This window comes from Panthera onca, chromosome A1 (assembly GCF_046562875.1).
Source record: "Panthera onca isolate mPanOnc1 chromosome A1, mPanOnc1 haplotype 2, whole genome shotgun sequence".
In the NCBI taxonomy this organism is placed as follows: Eukaryota; Metazoa; Chordata; class Mammalia; order Carnivora; family Felidae; genus Panthera; species Panthera onca.
In genome coordinates, this window is record NC_138339.1 from 199,459,531 (window position 1) to 199,479,123 (window position 19,593).

Below are 19,593 nucleotides of genomic sequence, written 5' to 3' on the forward strand. Positions count from 1 at the left end.
TCATATTAAAACACACTGTATCCCTGATTCAACAAATACTTCAGCAATGCATCATTTCAAATTTCCCTTTGATACACAAATTTATTCTTCAGGCATATCTTTCCACTGTATATTCTTTTTTTCTTCTTCTCCACTATTTATCTAACAAATGTCTTCTTTGATTCAATCATTACATTTTTCAGTCTAATGGTATGCTTGTCCTTTTTTTTCTGTTTTCTTTTTTTCTAGTTTCATATTGCTGATATCTTTCTTGCCCCTTTTTTCATGTTTATTTGGCTTATTTTTGAATCATTAGTCCCTCTAATCCAATACTTATACTTTATATGCAATCAAACATAGTATGTTGTCTCTCATTTGAAATAGTTGTGCTCTGCAAATGCCTGGTTATTTTGACTTGTAAGATTTTACCAACTTATGAGCTTATATGCTTATTTAGTATTCAGTCAGGCAAGGCCCTAACCTGTGCCAAGTCCAGCGATCTCAAAGAGCAACATAGTGGTTTGTATTCTGTCCATTTGGCTAAGTCAAACTTGCATTTCCCTGAACCTTTTGCTCTCTTTGATTCTAGATTAGAGTTGGTCAAAAGAGGAATTTATGCAAGATTTGGAAGGTGGGAGTGAAGGAACCACCATCACTCTCTGGACATCCTTACAGATAGACGTGAGAGACACACATGAGGTCACCAGGGGTCTAGCTTGCCCTTGCTCTCCCTAGCTCTGTTCTCAGATCTTCTACCAACATGTTGCTTCTGCTGAGCAACAATAGCTCTAGGCCTATCACTGGACACTTGGCTGAGGATCCTCAGTAACAACATACACCCAATATGCTTCTGAACTATGTTCCTCCTTTGCAGCCCCCCTTCAGAATGACTGACTCAGTAACTTTGACCCTCCAGTTCTTCCTTTCAGATCTTCACTTCCCGGCTCTTTCCACAACGGTTCTGGGTAACTTTCCTAAAACAATTGCCTTGTTCTCCTGTGCCATAACAACTGCTGACCTTTCCTACTTGAACCCCGACTGATTTAAGTTTGTGCTGAATAGGCTGAAGCACAGAAACACCAGAGAACCAGAGATAATCATTTCTTAGCAACTCCTCAGATCAAGGCATTCTCCCAAGCTAAGCAAAGAGACACAGAATAAAAAGGATGCCCTCCTCACTCTGGCTTACCAGCCTTGGAGGTGTGTAGAAGACAGAGGTGGTGCAGCCCGTGTCCAAAGCATGTTAGATCCCCAACACCCGCTTTTCTCAGCTCCCCATCCATCCATGGTTTTGTGTGGCTGTGATCTTACTCCCGAAAAAACTGGCCCAGAGACCTGAGTCACTGCTGGTATGGATTCTGGCATTGCTGGTCCCACGCAGAGTGGGAGGAAGCAGAAACCAAATTCCAACAACCCCTTTCCTATTTTTATTGTCTCACAAGGAGGCAGGGCTGCCTTCCATTCACATACGTCCTCCCCTGTACACACGCCTGCCTACAACAGCCGTGGTGAGGTTTCTCTTAGTTCTCTCCATGTCAGGGTGCTTTCCCTCCTTGTTCTCTGGGGCATAGCTTTGGAAATGCAGCCAGCACTTGGGCTTTCCTGCCACAGGTTTTGATATTTCTTGTGCGTGTGTGTGTGCGTGCGCACATGTGTGTGAATGTTTCCATTTTGGAAGGCATTTGAGGTAAATAAATGAATTTAATCTGCTGTGTTTCATTGTAAACCTCTGGCTTTGTTTACACTTTGTGTTAGACGACTCTGGCTGCCATAACAAAATATAGACAAGGTGGCTTTGACGTCAGAAATTTATTTTCACACAATCTGGAGGCTGTAATTCCAAGAGTTGGATGCCAGCATGTTTGGGTTTTAGAGCGTGCCCTCTAATAGGCCTGCAGGAGGCTGCCTTCTCACTGAGTCCTCACTCAGCAGAGAGATAGAAAGTCTCTGTTGTCTCTCCTTTCAAGAACACTAATGCTATTGGATCAGAACCCTACCCTTAGGGCCTCTTTTAACCTTAATTACTTCTATAAAGGCCCTGTCTCCAAATATAGTCATACTAGGGGTTAGAGCTTCAACATATGGGTTTTGAATGGATGCAATTCAGTCCATAGCACAATTCTAATTTCAGTTTTCCCCTTTTACTCTATCTTCAAAATAGGAACCCAGCATCTTCCCACTGAATCAAGGCTACTCATTTTGTTCTCAGCCTCCCTTGCTTTGCTTTAAGGTTCCTCCACCCCAATATACGACCTCCTAGAAATTTCCATAATGTAGACCTGTCCCTCTTCTAACTTTCACGAATTAGCTACCCTCTTTCCCAGTACCCTTGGCCAGGGAGGATATATTAGTTTCAAGTTTTACCAATGTAGGCAATAATAACTAAATCTAATTGAAATGCATATGCAGATTAAAAACACCTTAGGAGAATTTTATTAACAAATATGTGTTGACTAAGTGCTATATGACAAATACTATGCAAGATCTGGGAACAGCTAAATAGGAAAACTAAAATTCCAGTTCACAATAAATGTGTACTAATCAAGGGAATTTGAAGCTCTTCAGTGGTAAGATGTGGGATTAAATACTCATTAAATCACATCATATAGTCAGAGGCTCCTAAGTTTTTGGCAAGCAGGCCACGTATTTTCCAATTATAGTAAAGACTCTGAGCTCAGACTATGTATTGTTGAGTGCGGATTGATCCCATTATCTGGGGCAGATAATAAGGATATCAAATACTTTCTCTCATACGTAATCTGTCTAGTAAATATGCTAATATCATTGGTAGTAGGCAAGCATTATTGAGTAGCTAGCTCATATCCATAAGAGAAATGACCCATAAAGGCAAAAAATCTTCATTTTTTCTGCACAATTGTTTTATATTTTTCCTGTGGATATTCGTGCAAAATGTCCTGATAGGTTTTATAAAAATTTGATATGGTTAGAAATATAAAAGAATCACAAAAATTGTATCTGGAATGTCTGTTTTTTGAGAAAGCAGGGTGACCTGAGGGTTTGTCTAATGGAGTGTGATGGAGTAAGTGTTAGAAGATTAGTTGGAGCCTGACTGTAGGGGGTCTTGGATTCCATGAGTTTGACTTATAGGGAAGATATGTCTGGTATGAAACCATCACAATTTTTTGAGCAATGGATTAATGTAAGTAAAGCTTTTTTGTTTTTAGAGTAACTTGCTGACAAAGTTGACTTACTCATGGTAATTGTGGATGTATCAAGCTCATATATGAAGTCAGATAGGAGTCTGTTACAAAAGATCTAGATTAGAAACTGAGTTCAGTAGAGAAAAAAATCTCAAATATGGCAAGGTCTCTGAAAAAGTTCAACAAAATATAGACTGTTGGTTGTCAGTTTAGACTTAAGTATGCACTCATAAAGTATATCTGTTTGTAAATGGAGTTATCAGCCTTTTTGTAACATACAAACATATTAAGGAAGAGTTAACTCTGTGAGATGAATGAACTTCAATGAAAAGAAATCAACATTTTCCTACCAAGCAGAACAGATTCCTCATTGTTTCTCTGTCAAGTTCTACAAGACTGAAAAATTTAAGGAGCTACATAAGACAGAAAGTTACATAGTAATTTTTTTAGTAGTTTATATGATATATTTTTTATGAAAAAAGAGAGACAATTTGGGATACTTGGCTGGCGCAGTTGGTTCAACATTAGACTCTTGATTTCTGCTCAGGTCATGATCTCATGGTTCATGGGTTTGAGCCCCGTGCCGGGCTCTGTGCTGATAGCACGGAGCCTGCCTGTGATTCTCAATCTCTCTCTCTCTCTCTCTCTCTCTCTCTCTCTCTCTCTCTCCCTCCCTCTCTCTCTCTCTCCCTCCCTCTCTCTCTCTCTCTCCCTCCCTCTCTTTCTCTCCCTCCCTCTCTCTCTCTCTCTCTCTTTCTCTGGGACCCTCCCTTGCTCTTGCTCTCTGTCTCTCAAAAATAAATAATAAATAAACTTAAAAAAAGAGAGATAAAATTGTACTTACAGAAAATATTAATATAAAAATTCTGATTATTTTTAAACAAGACAAAAATGTCATTGCACACAAACAATTGTCAAAAGTTGTTTTTATGATAAGGCCCACAAGACAAAGTAAGCTATATTTACATAAATACATAGGAAATTGAGGGAGTTTCCTACATTGCCATGAACACCAGAATTGGCTTAATCATTCCACTTCCATTTCCATTTTAGTTATTAAGCTTACAAGGTTAGGTTAGAAGAAGGTAGCTTTCAATAAATATTACACTCTAACATATTGGCAAAGTATCAGAAATGTCAGTCATTTGTATTCCAATGCCATGCAAGTGTATTTATTCAACTTTAAAGAATGTTCTGCATGGTATTAAAGAATAGTTCTGGGAATTTTTCATCTGAAATTCATAGGCACAAACTTCACATATATAAATTTGATGCAGGGGGGAAGAAGAGAAGGGTGAAAAAGAAAGGGAGAGAGATGGAGGGAGATTGACAGAGAGAGATGGAGGGAGAGAAGGAGAGAGAATCAATTTGCCTTAAAAACAGGAAATTTCTTATCAAATGGTGTAACATATATAAAATCAAATAGCAAATTCTAAAGTGCTACAAAAATAAGATGGGATTTATTATTGTATTTTGTCAATGAGGACTTCATCTTTGTTTCTGTGAATGCTATAAGGACATTTGCATCAGAAGAAACTGAATATATTGAATACGATGAATGACAACTTGTGTCACTGAGTAGTGGCTGTAAAATTATTGGAAGAGAAAGATACTTAGAGAACTTTGGATGATCTTTCCTGTATTATTATTTTTTTTGTGCATATGGCATTTCTGAAAAACCTAAATGGGATTTAATAAAATAAAAATCATATTTTTCTGTATCTACAATTTTTCATAAAATCAATATACCTTTGAAATTCTTTATTTTTTTAATGTTTATTATTTTTGAGAGAGAGAGTCTAGTGGTGGAAAGGCAGAGAGAGGGAGACACAGAATCGGAAGCAGGCTCTAGTCTCTGAGCTGTTAGCACAGAGCCCGATGAGGGGCTGGAACCCACGAACCATGAGATCATGACCTAAGCCAAAGTTGGATGCTTAACCGATTGAACCACCCAGACACACCTGAAATTCTTTATTAACAGTGGAGACATTGCTTGTCTATGCATAAAAGCTAAGGAAGAATATACACTCCTTGGAAGAGGTGGTTTTTGAAATACAGCTATTAAAACTGTTTACTTCTTACACACTAGTCTAAAAAAAATAAGTTTAAAGGCACGGGATAAAATTAAAACGTGTTTATTGTTTTTAAATCCATATTTATTTTAAGGGAAGTACTAATCTTTGCAATGAATTTATAGTTTCCTAATCATAAGAATTAATCAGGGTGCCTGGCTGGCTTAGTCGGTAGAGCTTGTGACTCTTGATCTCGGGATTGTGAAATTGAGACACATTTGGGTGAAGAGATTACTTTAAAAAAAGAATTACTAGATAATGTTTTGGCACAAATTCTTTTTTAATAAAAAAAATATGTGTGTGTTCATGAATTAAAGTCAGAATAGAAACTTGGACCTATGCTTCTATATCACAATGTCTAGCAGCATAACTGATAATAAACTTTACAGAAAAGACCAGTGACTTTACCCCAAAGTGTAGTACAGCCACCAAACTCTGGGACACATCCTAAAGTGTAGCCTAATCATAAGGCACAGTGTGAGGCCCCTCTTGAACAGAGTCAGGTCAGTAGAAACATTGGTCAGGGAGTTCAGCCCACCCAACCAGGAGTGATTACACAAATAGCACAGTCTGCAACCCCGCCAAATAGTTAATACAACCAGTGGCACTACCCTACAAGGAAAGAGAGCCTGTGAACTTGCCTGACTGGAGGTAATTGCAGAATCCAGTCAGTGGCCCACTTGACTGTGAAACACAGCCACCAGCCCTGCCAGACCAGGGAGCTCTTCATCAAAAAGATATAATTGTAAATATGTGCATGTACCACAACATCAAAGCACCTAAATATATAAAGCAAATACTAACAGAACTGAAAGGAAAAATAAACAACAATAGAATAACAGTTGAGGACTTTATTGCCCAACTCTCAAAAATGAATAGATCATCCAGACAGAGAATCAATAAGGAAATAGTGGACGTGAATAATATTAAATTAACCAAACAGGGGTGCCTGGGTGGCTCAGTCAATTGAGGGTCTGACTCTTGATTTTGGCTCAGGTCACGATCTGATGGATTGTGGGATAGAATCCTACATCGGGCTCTGTGCTGACAGTGTGGAGCCTGTTTGAGGTTCTGTCTCTCCCTCTGTCTACTCCTCCCCTCTTGTGCTCCCTCTGTCTCTCAAAATAAATAAACATAAACAAACAAACAAACAAACACACATATACAGACCTAACACACATATACACAGAGTTTTGTCCAAAAACATGAGAATATGCATTCTTCTTAAGTGTACATGATATATTTTTTAAGATGGATCAAATGAAAAGCAACAAAACCTGTCTCAATGAATTACAGAAGATAGAAATTATATCAAATATCTTGTTTAACCACAAGATATAAAATGAGAAACCAATATCAAGTGGGAAGCTAGAAAATTCACAAAATTTTTAATTGTATATTAGCAAACTAAATTCAACAGCACATAAAAAAGGATCAGACACCATTATCTAGCAGGATATAGCAGCTCAGTGATGCAAGAATGGTTCAACATAGGCAAATCAATAAAAGTAATACATCACATTAATGACTGGTAGATGAAATCATATGATTATCTCAGTAAATGTAGAAAAAGCATTTGACAAAATTGAACATTTTTTCATGATAAAAATGTTGAACGAATTGGGTATATAAGGAATGCACCTCAACATAATTAAGACCATGTATGACCAACCTACAGCTAACATTACACTCAATACTAAAAGGCTCATTTTTTTCTCTAACATCAAGAGCAGGACTAAGATATCCAGTCTCACCACTCCTATTCAACATAGCACTGGATGTCCTTGCCAGAGCAATCATAAAAAAAAACAAAACAAAACAAAATAAAAACAAAAACAAAACCCAAAAACCAAAACCAAAACCAAAACATACAAGACAAATTAAAAAAAACAAGAACCAGAAGAATAGGAGGAAGAGGAGGAAGAAGAAGCAGAAGCAGAAGAAGCAGAAAAGGAAGAAGAAGAAGAAGGATAAAAAGAAGAAAAAGAAAAAGGAGAAGAAAGGAGGAGGAGAAAGAGAAGAAAAAGCAGAAGCAGCAGCAGAAAAAGGAGGAGGAGGAGGAGGAGAAGAAGAAGAAGAAGAAGAGCAGGAGGAGGTGGAGAAGGAGGAAGAAGAAGAGGAAGAAGAAGGAGGAGGAGAGGAAGGAAGGAAGGAAGGAAGGGAGGAAGGAAGGAAGGAAGGAAGCAAGGAAGGAAGGGAAGGGAAGGGAAGGGAAGGAAAGAAGAAAGGAAGGGCAAGCATCCAAACTGTAAAGGAAGAAGTAAAAATTGTTTGCAGATGATAGTATACATAGAGAAAACCCTATAGACCCCATCAAAATTTCTTAGAAGTAATAAACTCAGTGAAGTTGAAGGATATAAAATGAACATACAAAGTCAGTTGCATTTTTATATACTAACAACAAAATATCTGAAAAAAATAAGGAAAACAATCCCACTCACAATAACATTAAAAACAATAAAATACTTAGGAATAAATTTAACCGAGGTGAAAGACCCATACAGTGAAAACTATGACAATGATAAAAGAAATTGAGGAAGAGACAAATAAATGGAAAGCTATTCCGTATCCATGGGTTGAAAGAATTAATATTGCTGAAATATCTGTATTACCCAAAGCTACCTATAAATTCAATGCAAAATAAGAAAATTCTAATGGCATTTTTCTATAGAAATAGAAAAAAAATCTTATAATTTGTATGGAACCATAAAGTGTCTGAAAACCAAAGCAATAATGAGATAGAAGAACAAACCTGTACCATAATTCTTGATTTCAAAATATAAAAACTATAGTAACCAAAACAGTTTCTCACTGACATAAAAACAGACTCATATACCAATGGACAAGGAGCAAAAGCCCAGAAGCAAACTTACACATATATGGTCAACTAATATTTGAAAAATGAGCTAAGAATACTCAATATAATGTTAATAATATATGTACAAAATAAAAACAAAATTAAAATAATACAAGAAATAAATAAGTCAGTAGCAGTATGTGTTCATTCTTGTTTTCCCTCTAATAAAAGTCATGGATAATATTTTTGTGTTCCATTGTCCTAATTTTCCATCACAGTAGTATGAGGGAATAGTGTAGGATAATCTCTAAATGTTTTTTCTTTAAATGTAATCCTCCTATCAGTTTAGACTCATGCTAGGAACTATAGAAAATTTAAAAGATGTAACTATATAAAGTAAATATTTTTGTAACAGAAAAAAATTTTTACATTAAATTATTTTTTGGTATGAAGTTGGTAAAAATCAGTATAGACCGATTTATTATTTAAAACATTTACTGCTACCTGGTAGATATTGCTCTAAGTTCTAAATTTGCATAATTTATTCCTTAATAGGCTAAAAAAAATCCTAAAAACCCAACATCAACTTTCATAAAATAGTAAATCTATTCATTTTCTACTGTTCCCCCTCCAAAAAAAAATATGATGATGATTTTATTAGTTATTTTGGGCCACTCTCCTAAAAAAATTTCTGGAACTTTACTTATGCAAATATTTATTAAACTACACATTTGTTAAGGTTCTTATTGCAATAGTGGAGCCTGGAAGCTTTTTATTGCAATAACTAATTGCAATATTTAATTGGGTCCTGTGGTGATTTCTCATCTGTTTATACACTTGAGAAAAAATGTTTTCAAAAGTCAGAATTTAATTTTCTTTTGACTACATTACGTAATTGTAAAACAAGTACCAAATAATAATAAAAATGGTAAAATTATTTGCCCAATTCAAAGTTTGTTGGAATAACTTAATGTTCTTGTTCAAGGGTCAACAAGATTTCTATCACTGAGGAAAAAAAAGCGACTGCCTTTGCCATATTTGAAAAGCAAAGACAAAGGAAAAGAGGAGAAAAGGAAATAAGGCAAGAACAAGGAATAGGATGGAGAGAAAAGAGATTTTGAAAATAATGAAAGTTATATGAACAGTAAAGTGAAGTAACCCACAGCATATCTTCAGAATAGCAAATCTTAAGGCATTTATACTACAATTTGGGTTCTTCTCTCCTACCATATTCAAACAACTTTGCTAAGAAATGTTAGAAGTAGAAATAGGAATATTTACTTCTTGGATTTTGAAAAGCTTCCTAGGAAATTCCATGTGGAATTTTTCTTAATGTAATTTATTTGTATCTGTATTTTAGCATATCATATTATGTTCATGGTGTTTACTTACTTACTAGTCCCTTCTGGTTTGTGCACTTTTTAGGAAGAGAAAATAATTTATATTTTTATTTTTCTGTTTAGTATGTTGCATAGGAGGTGCTAATAAATGGTAATATACTGAATAGTTTAAAATGCCAACGGCAACATATAAGACAGGGTATGATTAAAATGTAATTTTTGTTTTTTTGTTTTTTTTTATCCTGAGACATGAATAATAACTTAAGCTATCATATTATCCAATAACTTCAATTTCAGCAGCATGTAAACAGGTACAGAGAGTATCACATCTATATTTTCACAATGAGGAGAAACACAAAAGCTAGATATACTGTGATGTCTTTAATGAATAAATTGAGGAACTGGGAGTACAATATCTTCTCATAATATTGCCTGCTGATTTAATAAGCCTAGCACTTAATTAATTTATTTTGTTTTTTATTTGAGTATAGTTGACACATCATTAGCTTCAGTTGTACGACATAGTGATGTGGAGAAAGGGGAACCCCCTTGCATTGTTGGTGGGAATGCAAACTGATGCAGCCACTCTGGAAAACAGTATGGAAGTTCCACAAAAAGTTAAAAATAGAACTAAACTAAGATCCTTCAGTTACACTACTAGATATTTATCCAAAGAATATAAAAATACTAATTAAAAAAAACTAATTTGAAGGGATACTTGCACCTCAATATTTATACAGCTTTATCCCCAATGGGCAAATTATAGAAAGAGCTCAAATGTTCATTGCCTGATGAATGAATAAAAAAGAGGTGGTACGTGTGTGTGTATATGTGCACACATATATATGTAAAATGGAATATTACTCAGCATAAAAAGAATGAAATCTTGCTATTTGCAACAACGTGGATGACATTAGAGTGTATTATACTAAGCAAAAGAAGTCAGAGAAAGGCAAATACCATATAATTTCACTCATATGTGGAATTTAAGAAACAAAACAAACAAGCAAAGGGGAAAAGAGAGAGAGAGAAGCAAATCAAGAAACACTCTTAAGTATAGAGAACAAACTGATGGTTACAAGAGGGTAGGTGGGTATGGGGATGGGTTAAATAGATGATGATGTTAAAGAGTGTACAAGAGCACTAGCTGATGTATGGAAGTGGTAAATTACTATGTTGTGCACCTGAAACTAATACAATACTGTATGTTAACTAATTGGAATTAAAAACTTAAAAGAATCCAATGAAGGAGATTATGGTGACAGAAACACTATCATATCTGAGGAAGGAATTAATGAACTGATAACTAATGACTGATAAAATGGAATGTGGTATAATGCCAAGAGTTGCCTAAAATTGCAAACACTAAATTGAAACTAAAATTATCAATGGTATTTGTTAAAAAATAAAAAATATGGCAAAGAAAACCAAAGAAATAAAATGTTGGAAAAATACATTAGGCATACATTAATCATAAGAAGGCAAGTGTGTTTATTGTAATATTAGACAAAATGAAATTCAAACCAAAATACATTGCTGAAGACAAAGAGGGAGATCATAATTATAAAATGATTAATTCTTCAGAAAAACAAAATAGTTTAAAAGATGAATTTACCCAATATCACTTCATATACATAGCAAACATTGACAAAACTGAAAAAAGAATAGTTGTCACAAGAATATTTTTCAGCCTCTTCCAATAGGGTGTATTTTTTAAAATTTAATTTTAAGTTAGTTAACTTACAGCGCATTATTGGTTTCAGGAGTAGAATTCACTGATACATCACTTACATACAACACCCAGTGCTCATCACAAGTGCCGTCATTAATACTCATCACCCATCTAGCCCATCTCCTATCCACCTCCCTCCATCAACCCTCAATTTGTTCTCTATTGTTAAGAGTCTCTTGCAATTTATTTCCCTCTCTCCTCTTCCCCCCCACCCCCATATGTTCATCTGTTTTGTTTCTTAAATTCCACATATGAATGTAATCATATGCTGTATTTGTCTTTCTCTGATTGCCTTATTTCACTTAGCATAATACACTCTATTTCTATCCACATTATTACAAATGGCAAGATTTAATTGTTTTTTGATGGCTGAGTAATATTCCATGATCATACATATACATATAGATGATAGATAGATAGATAGATAGATATAATGATTATATACATATATATATGCCACATCATCTTTGTCCATTCATCAGTCAATGGACATTTGGGCTCACTCCACTGTTTGGTTATTGTTTTGTTTTTTTTTCCTTAAGTTTATTTATTTATTTTGAGAAAGAGAGAGAGCACACATGTGTCCATGCAAGGGGGAGGGCAGAGAGAGAGAGTAAGAGAAAGAATCTTAAGCAGGCCCCATGAACAGCCCTGAGTCCAGTTTGGGGCTCAGACTTACAACCTGAGTCAAAACCAAAAGTTAGATGCTTAACAGACTGAGCCACCCAGGCACCCCTTTAGTTTGGCTATATTGTTGATAATGCTGCTATAAACATTGGAGTGCATGTACCCCTCAGAATTTGTATTTCTGTGTCCTTTGGGTAAATACCTAATAGAACAATTGCTGGATTGTAGGGTAGTTCTATTTTTAGTTTTTTTGAGGAGCCTCCATACTGCCTTCCAGAGTGGCTGCACCAATTTGCATTCCAACCAACAGTGCAAGAGGGTTCCCCTTTCTCTGCTCAGCCTCAGCAGTCAGAAAATAAAAGGAAATAAAAGGCATGCAAACCGGCAAAAAGGAGTCAAATTTTCAATGTTTGCAGACAACCTGATACTCTATGTAGACAACCTGAAAGACTTCCACCAAAAAATTACTAGAGTACAGGAATTCAGCAAAACCGCAGGACATAAAATCAATGCACAGAAATCTTTTGTATTTTTATATACCAATAATGAAGCAGCAGAAAAAGAAATCAAGGAATCAATCCTTTTTGCAATTTCACCAAAACAATAAGATCCCTAGAAATCAAGCTAACTAAAGAGGTAAAAGATCTATACTGTGAAAGCTATACAACATGTATGAAATAAATTGAAAAGGACACAAAGAAATGGAAAAACATTCCATGCACATGGATTGGAAGAACAAACATTGTTAAAATGTCTATACTACCCAAACAATCTACACATTTAATGCCACCAGCATTTTTTGCAGAGCTAGAACAAACAATCCTAAAATTTGTATGGAACCACAAAAGACCCCAAATAGCCAAAGCAATCCTGAAAAAGAAAAACAAAACTGGGGCATCATGATTCTGGATTTCAAGGTATATTACAAAGCTGTAATAATCAAGACAGTTTGGTGTCCACTTTAAAAGAATAGGAATTCTTATAACAAGCCAATATGAATATGTCTATCAAAGAGACCTCAGAGGTTTAAGAATGAGAAATTTATTTTAGGAAGAAAAAGACAGAAATTATTAAGAAGTTCTGTTTTATTTAGGTGTCTTTGATGGAATAGGGAAATGACCATTAGCTGTGTGAGGGGAGGGGACATTTTGTATTAATTTCTTAGTTTATTCCTAGTGATGACGGTGGACATAGCAAATGGTAGAAAAATTGATAAATAATTCTTGAATAAATGAATACACCTCTTAATCAATGCACTAGTTTCATAACCTTGTTAACTTCTCCAACAATCTAATCTTTTTTTAGTGGGTAATGTAACTATAAATGCATAACATGCAAATGTAACAAATCACAAGAATATAAATTATCTACTAAAGGCAATAGACAAAAGAGTATTTGTAGCCTGAAGTTATGCTGAAAGAGAAGCTTAATAATTGGAAAGAAAAAAAATAGAATAGTTAATAGAAATACATGTAAAACTAATGCATTATTGAGTTATATTCCATAAGGAGTTACATACTTCAAATTTAGCTCTTGAAAAGATTAAGTGCTTACTATGTAATTATCGTGCTGTTATATACACCGTGATATTTTTGTGGCAGCACTAAGAATATATATATGAATATATGCAGATATATATATATGTACATATATAATGTAATATATATGTACATATATACATATATATGTAATATATGTGTAATATGTACATATATACACACATATGTGTATATATGTATAATATAATATGTGACTTGAGATGAAATTATTTTCTTCTATGATGTCGGTGGTGTTAAGAATTTACCTCTAGTAAGGGAGATTTGGAGCTTTTCAAAATTTGGACTAAAAAGCAACTTAGACTAAATAAAATATAATAAGATCTCTCCCAATTAAAAATGAATGCATAATATTTTTCTTCTCTGTTGGTTTAAGAGAAAGAGATTTTCCAATATCTTACTTTTATTTTCCCACATAGCTAAGTGAGATGTTTTGGAAAACAGCAACAAACAAACAAATCAAGAACACCTTGCCCTTCTTTGTCTTACTTATTGCTTCCAGAATAGAATCATAGTATTAAGGACTCCTCATTACATCATCTGAACATTTCTTTAGGATGTCCAGTAAGGCTTAAAGAAATCAAATCCTTGGACAAATGGCTATTAGAGGTGCAAAATCTTAGGATGCCTAGATGGCTCAGTCGGTTAAGTGTTCCACTCTTGATTTCGGCTCATGATCTCACACTGTGGAATCGAGGCCCTGTGTCCGGCTCTGCGCTAACAGTGTGGAGCCTGCTTGGGATTTTCTCTCTCCTTCTCTTTCTGCCCCTCCTCCACTCTCTCTTTGCCCTCCCTCCACTCTCTCCCTCTCAAAATAAAAAAATAAACATTAAAAAAAAAGACATGCAAATGCTTGGGGCACATGAAAGACTTCACTGGCCAAGAAAATACACATTAAATGATGTCCATTGAACAGAATGTTATCATACTGGATATTGACCTTTATATAAGGTCATGTCAGGTGATCATGAAGTTTCAGAAGGAGAAGAATGGACTCTGAAACCAGATTGCTGTGTTTTACATTCTAGAAAGTTTATTAATTAGCTCTATTACCTTGAGCAATTCATCAACATATATGTAATGCAGAAATGGTACCTATTTCATGTTTTAATTTTGTGAGTTTTAAAGGGGTGAGTTCAGATCTATAATCACCTACCTAAAACCCTCAGACGCAGAAGTGTTTTAGAATTCACAATTTTTCCAATTTCAGAAGAGTGAAATAGTATTTATACTGAAATATTCCCAATGAGTTACAAGGCAGCTTGACATTTTTGTAGTGAAAGCTGCCAATATTCACATCAGATGGGATTAATAAAGACCATAAAATACTTCTTCATGAGTCAAATCAGGTTTTGTGCAAACAAGTTTGCATCACATATGAAAGAGCTTTCATTTCTCAGAGGTTTATGGGTTGCAGAACTACAGAAGGGATCTATATACAGAAAGCACCCAGGACCATGTATAGAGAATTGAATGTATTTATTAATACAAAAGGATATGGTAATCCTACTGCACTACATGGGAATCGGCTCACATTTGGAATATTCTATCTAGCTCTATACACTTCATTTTCTGTGTAAAGAGACACACTAGCAAATGTCACAAGGATATTTTTATACTAATGGCAGACCTTAGCTGAACAGGAGAAAGCACAAGTATGTTCATTCTATCACTGTCTCCTTAAACTAGGTTAATCCACATTTCTAGTTCCACCTGCCTACCTAGTCACAATGAATCCAAAATGTGTCTTGAGTTCTGTGGGAAACTGCCTGGAAACCTCCTTTCTCCCTATGATCCCAACTTTCTTGGGCTTCCTCCCCATATAACTGCCAAATGTGGCTGTGCACCCGTCACTAACATCCCATCTGTCACCCCATGGAAGAGAATGGTCCTCATCCCTTACTGCCTAGTTTTTAGTTTTGCCTTCCACTATGCCTTTAGTTTCCATATCAAGGGAGGTAGGGTCCCTTGAAAACTGCCCCCACCTCTTCTTCCTCTTTCAGTAAGAGTTATCAGTTGTAACATGCAGTGCCTCAAACTGTGTGCTCAGGAGGGTAATACAGGCACCAATACAGGCATCATAGTAATGAACAATGTGGATTTTACTTGACATAAATAAAGAATATAAAGCTGTTAATAATAGTGCTCACCAGTTGAGGTGCCTCTTTCAATGGCTGTATGACCATCAGAAATTTTGAATATTGGCTACGTCCTTGGTTATGAGAAAGGATATTTACTTTCAGATTTCCTATGAATATTCTATAGTTCTAATAATAAGCTACCACATTACATAATTTATTTTTTGATTAGCAATCCCTGAAATATTTCATTGAAATATTTGTAAATATGTCTAGTTAAAATGTATACATTTTCATATTTGCACAGGAAGTTTAAGTTAAGCCAATGTGTAAAATTTAGGCTGAACCAAGCTTTTAGATTTTGTGGGAGGAACAAGAGAAGACTATAGATAACTATGTATTCTAAAATATGGAATGGTGCTGTTTTGGCATGACTTCTGTACGTGTTCAGATAATTTGGGCCAGTCTTGATTTATTCAAGCACTAAATGCCTAAAACAATTATTTTGACCCCACTGAGAATATTAAGATTCCTGAGAAATGTAAATGCTGAACCTCTAGTGAGATCCCTGTGGGAGAAATAAAGTGAATTTCCCTCCATGAAGAAAGCCACTGCTGTGAACTTCTTTTCTGTCAACTTGGCCAAATGTAGTAAGTAAAATTTAGTGAATAAGCTACAAAAATAGCATGTGGTTGAAAATTGTTTCAAATAATGAATTGCATTTAATGCTGAAAACATGTTAAGGTAATTAAAGTAAATTTTGTTAATATTTGTACTCATTTAAATACCAGATTCTTGACAAATATAGTTTGTCTTTTCTGGTGTTAACTCAGGAAGTAAAGTAAAGAATACTTAAAAAGGAGTCTAGATTAATGTTAAGTTTCTGTAACACAGGACTTTAAAAAAAAAAGTTTGTATTTATTTTTGAGAGAGAGCATGTGTGCAAGTGGGCGCAGAGAGAGGGAGGCAGAGGATCCAAAGTGGGCTGTGCCCTGTCAGCACAGAACCCGACGAGGGGCTTGAACTCACCAACCGTGAGATCATGACCTGAGCAAAGTCAGACGCTTACCCGACTGAGCCACCCAAGCGCCCCTGTAACATAGGATTCTTAAAGAAATTCTGTAAAGCGAATACTCATTATGCCTATTATGACATTTTGTGCCTAATCATTTGAAGTCTGTTTTTGAGAGGGGAGGTAAGATGTATCTCGTTACTTCTCAAAAGAACAGGGACAAATGCCTTTTCTTTACTCCCCAGATAGCATGTCACTAGTATATCCACATTATTAGAAAAGTAACTGTGTCCTGTTTGCTGCATTCCTCATGAAGAACGGGCCTGCTGATTGTCAGCCCACTAAGCGATTCAAATATTTAGTGATTGTGTTTCTCTAGATGTATATTTTAAATCAACTGTTTAATTCACGTTATCCCCTTTCCTCATGAGATAAGGGATGAATAGTGACTTTCCATGAATCTGATTATAAAACAATGTCTTATCTTTGTGAGATTCGTGCTACAAATCCTGTACTGCATAGTGCAAACTGCTCTACAACCTGATTTACTGTAGCCATCTGTTTCCAGTTCAATGAAACTCACCTAAAATGCAGTGGAATTTCATGTTAAAATCAGAGTGTGTATAACAGTCACTTGTTTTCATTCTATCTCTTTCTATATAAGAAAATTAACTGGAGTGTTTTTAGATGGTTTGGATAAGGCAGTAAGAAATTATGTCATGATTGTTTGGGACCAATGAAAAGCCAGTCTCCTTTACAATATAGACACCTTGGAGAAATGTCAGAGGAGAGAGAGAAGATTTAGAATGAGCTAATCTACCCACAAATCAAGAGGAAAGAGTAGGAGAATAAGCCATTTCCACAGCATAATTTTACTTTTGTTGGGCTGTATCTTTATTACTTCTTTCAAAAAGTTAGAATGACAAAACCTACATAATGGCATCACTTTGTAGTTAATGATATTTTAAAAAATAAAGACAAAAATTCAAAGTAATTTTTAGAGTAAATTTAAAAATTTAGAGTAATAAGATGGTCAACATAAGGTGTTTCATGTAAGTTTTTTTTTAAGAGTAATGCAGCCATTATGATAGAAATTAACTATATATGTCATATATTTCATATTTAAGTATGAAAGCACTCATTGGAATTTCAAAATTAAATATCAAAATTCTAATAAATTACAAATTATGGAGTTTGTTTGAAACTAGTGGTATGTGTCTCCTAACAAAGCCAACATTGATAAAGACAATATTCACTATTTTTCCGTTTGTATAATAAGTGAACATATTGTAAATTCCACAAGATCAGGAATAATTTCCTATTTCAATTTCCTCACCAAACCCAGTATAATATTATATATAGAATGACTAACACTAACTTAAGCTACTCTATTCTTGTGACCTTTTTTCTTGCATTTTGATTTAAAGATAAATTAAGAGTATTTTATTTAAAATTTTAGAATAAAACACTCTCTTGCTGCATATACCATGTTACAGGAGGGCATTTGCTGGTTTGCCTCCATTCTATTCCTGTAATGTTGGATTGCCAGTACTCTACAAAGTTCAGTAAGCTTCCTTTTATACATCTAGTAAGTAGTAAGCAGAGGAACAACTAAAAGAAAATATCATTTTAGTTTATGCTGATCAACTCTGTGTTAGCAAACATTGTAATGCTTCTTATTCATATTCTTTTTCTTATAGGTTCTCTTTCTGTCTTATTCTCTCTGCAATTATTGTTTTGGCCAAAAATAAGATTTGTGGCTGGATAGACAGAGAGGCAGACAGACAGACAGATGATAGCCAGACAGGCATTTGGGTATGATGACGCTTTTCTTTTCTGCTTCTGGTTACCAAACTATCAGAGAATAGCTGAACTCACGTGGTTTTACAATATTGCTATTTCCAGTTCCCTTAAACTTTTTGTTATACATTTCCACGGCTTTATTCATGTGGTATCTGGCTTACCTTTGTTTTCCTGGAAAATTCTTATTCATCCTTTATCATTAAGTTCAGATGTGTCTCCTCCAGGAGTTCTTTCCTGACAGCCAAGGTGAGTTGAATGAACTACTTGCACATCACCTACATGTACATCAATTCTATCACAACCTTTCCAAATGGCATTATCTCCTTGAAAGTATCTTAAGGAAAAGGACTATATCTTCTTCACCTTTGGGACACATGTACACAGCAGAGCTTGAACATACCAGGAAGCTAACATATACACTGAATTCACTCATTTTGATCTCACTGTCTTGTAACATACTAATATTTATCTAAAAACTTAATGATACATTTTAAAGTTCTTTGTGTTCTCTTTTTATAAAGACGATTTAGTGTTCCATTACAGGATTTTAGTTATTTATAAGTGTTTAGTATTTATAAATGTTCTATCATAGGATTTTAGTCACATATTTATAAAAGTTTTGATATTCTATTTTGATGCTAATGATCTATAAATCATTGAAAATGAGTCAAGAAGAATGATAAAGTGTGAAAGTGCTAATAAACAAAGCAACTGGAAAATTAGAGGCAAGAATAAAAAATAACATAAATGGCATTTAGATCATTCTGACAGTTTAGGGAAAAAAATGAAATTACCGATTTATTCTTTTCACAAAAATAAATTTAAATAAATTAAATACTTATTAGTTAAATAACATATTTTTAAAAACAGAAGAAAATATGGATGAATATATATCTTTTGTCTATAAAAGAATAATATTTCTAAATATAAAATAAGAAAAGTCATAGAAAAGGACAGGTCATCAAAAATAGACATTGTATAACAATAAAAAGGGATCCACTAAATGATACATGTTATTTCCAATTGATGAAAGTCTATGCTGACATTGAAAGAAATGTGACTTATCTTTCGAAATGTTAATGATAAAACAGCAGGCAGTAAAACAAAATGCCTAGGGGACTGCTAATTTGTGTCTACTTAAGTATGTACAAAATTAAATTGATAATAGTAATTAATGAGAATATTGGAGTTAGGGAAGATTTTAAAATTCGAATTTTTAATAACTTTTATTTAATGTTTATTTTATTATTTCTTTTGAGAGAGAGAGTCAGAGTGCGCACACATGAGCGGGGGCGAGGGAGAGAGGGAATCCTAAGCAGGATCCGTGCTGTCAGTGCAGAGCCCGACCTGGGTCTTCCCCTCAGGAGCCGTGAGACCACACCTGAGCCAAAATCAAGAGTGGGATGCTCAACCGAATGAGACCCTCAGGTGCCCCT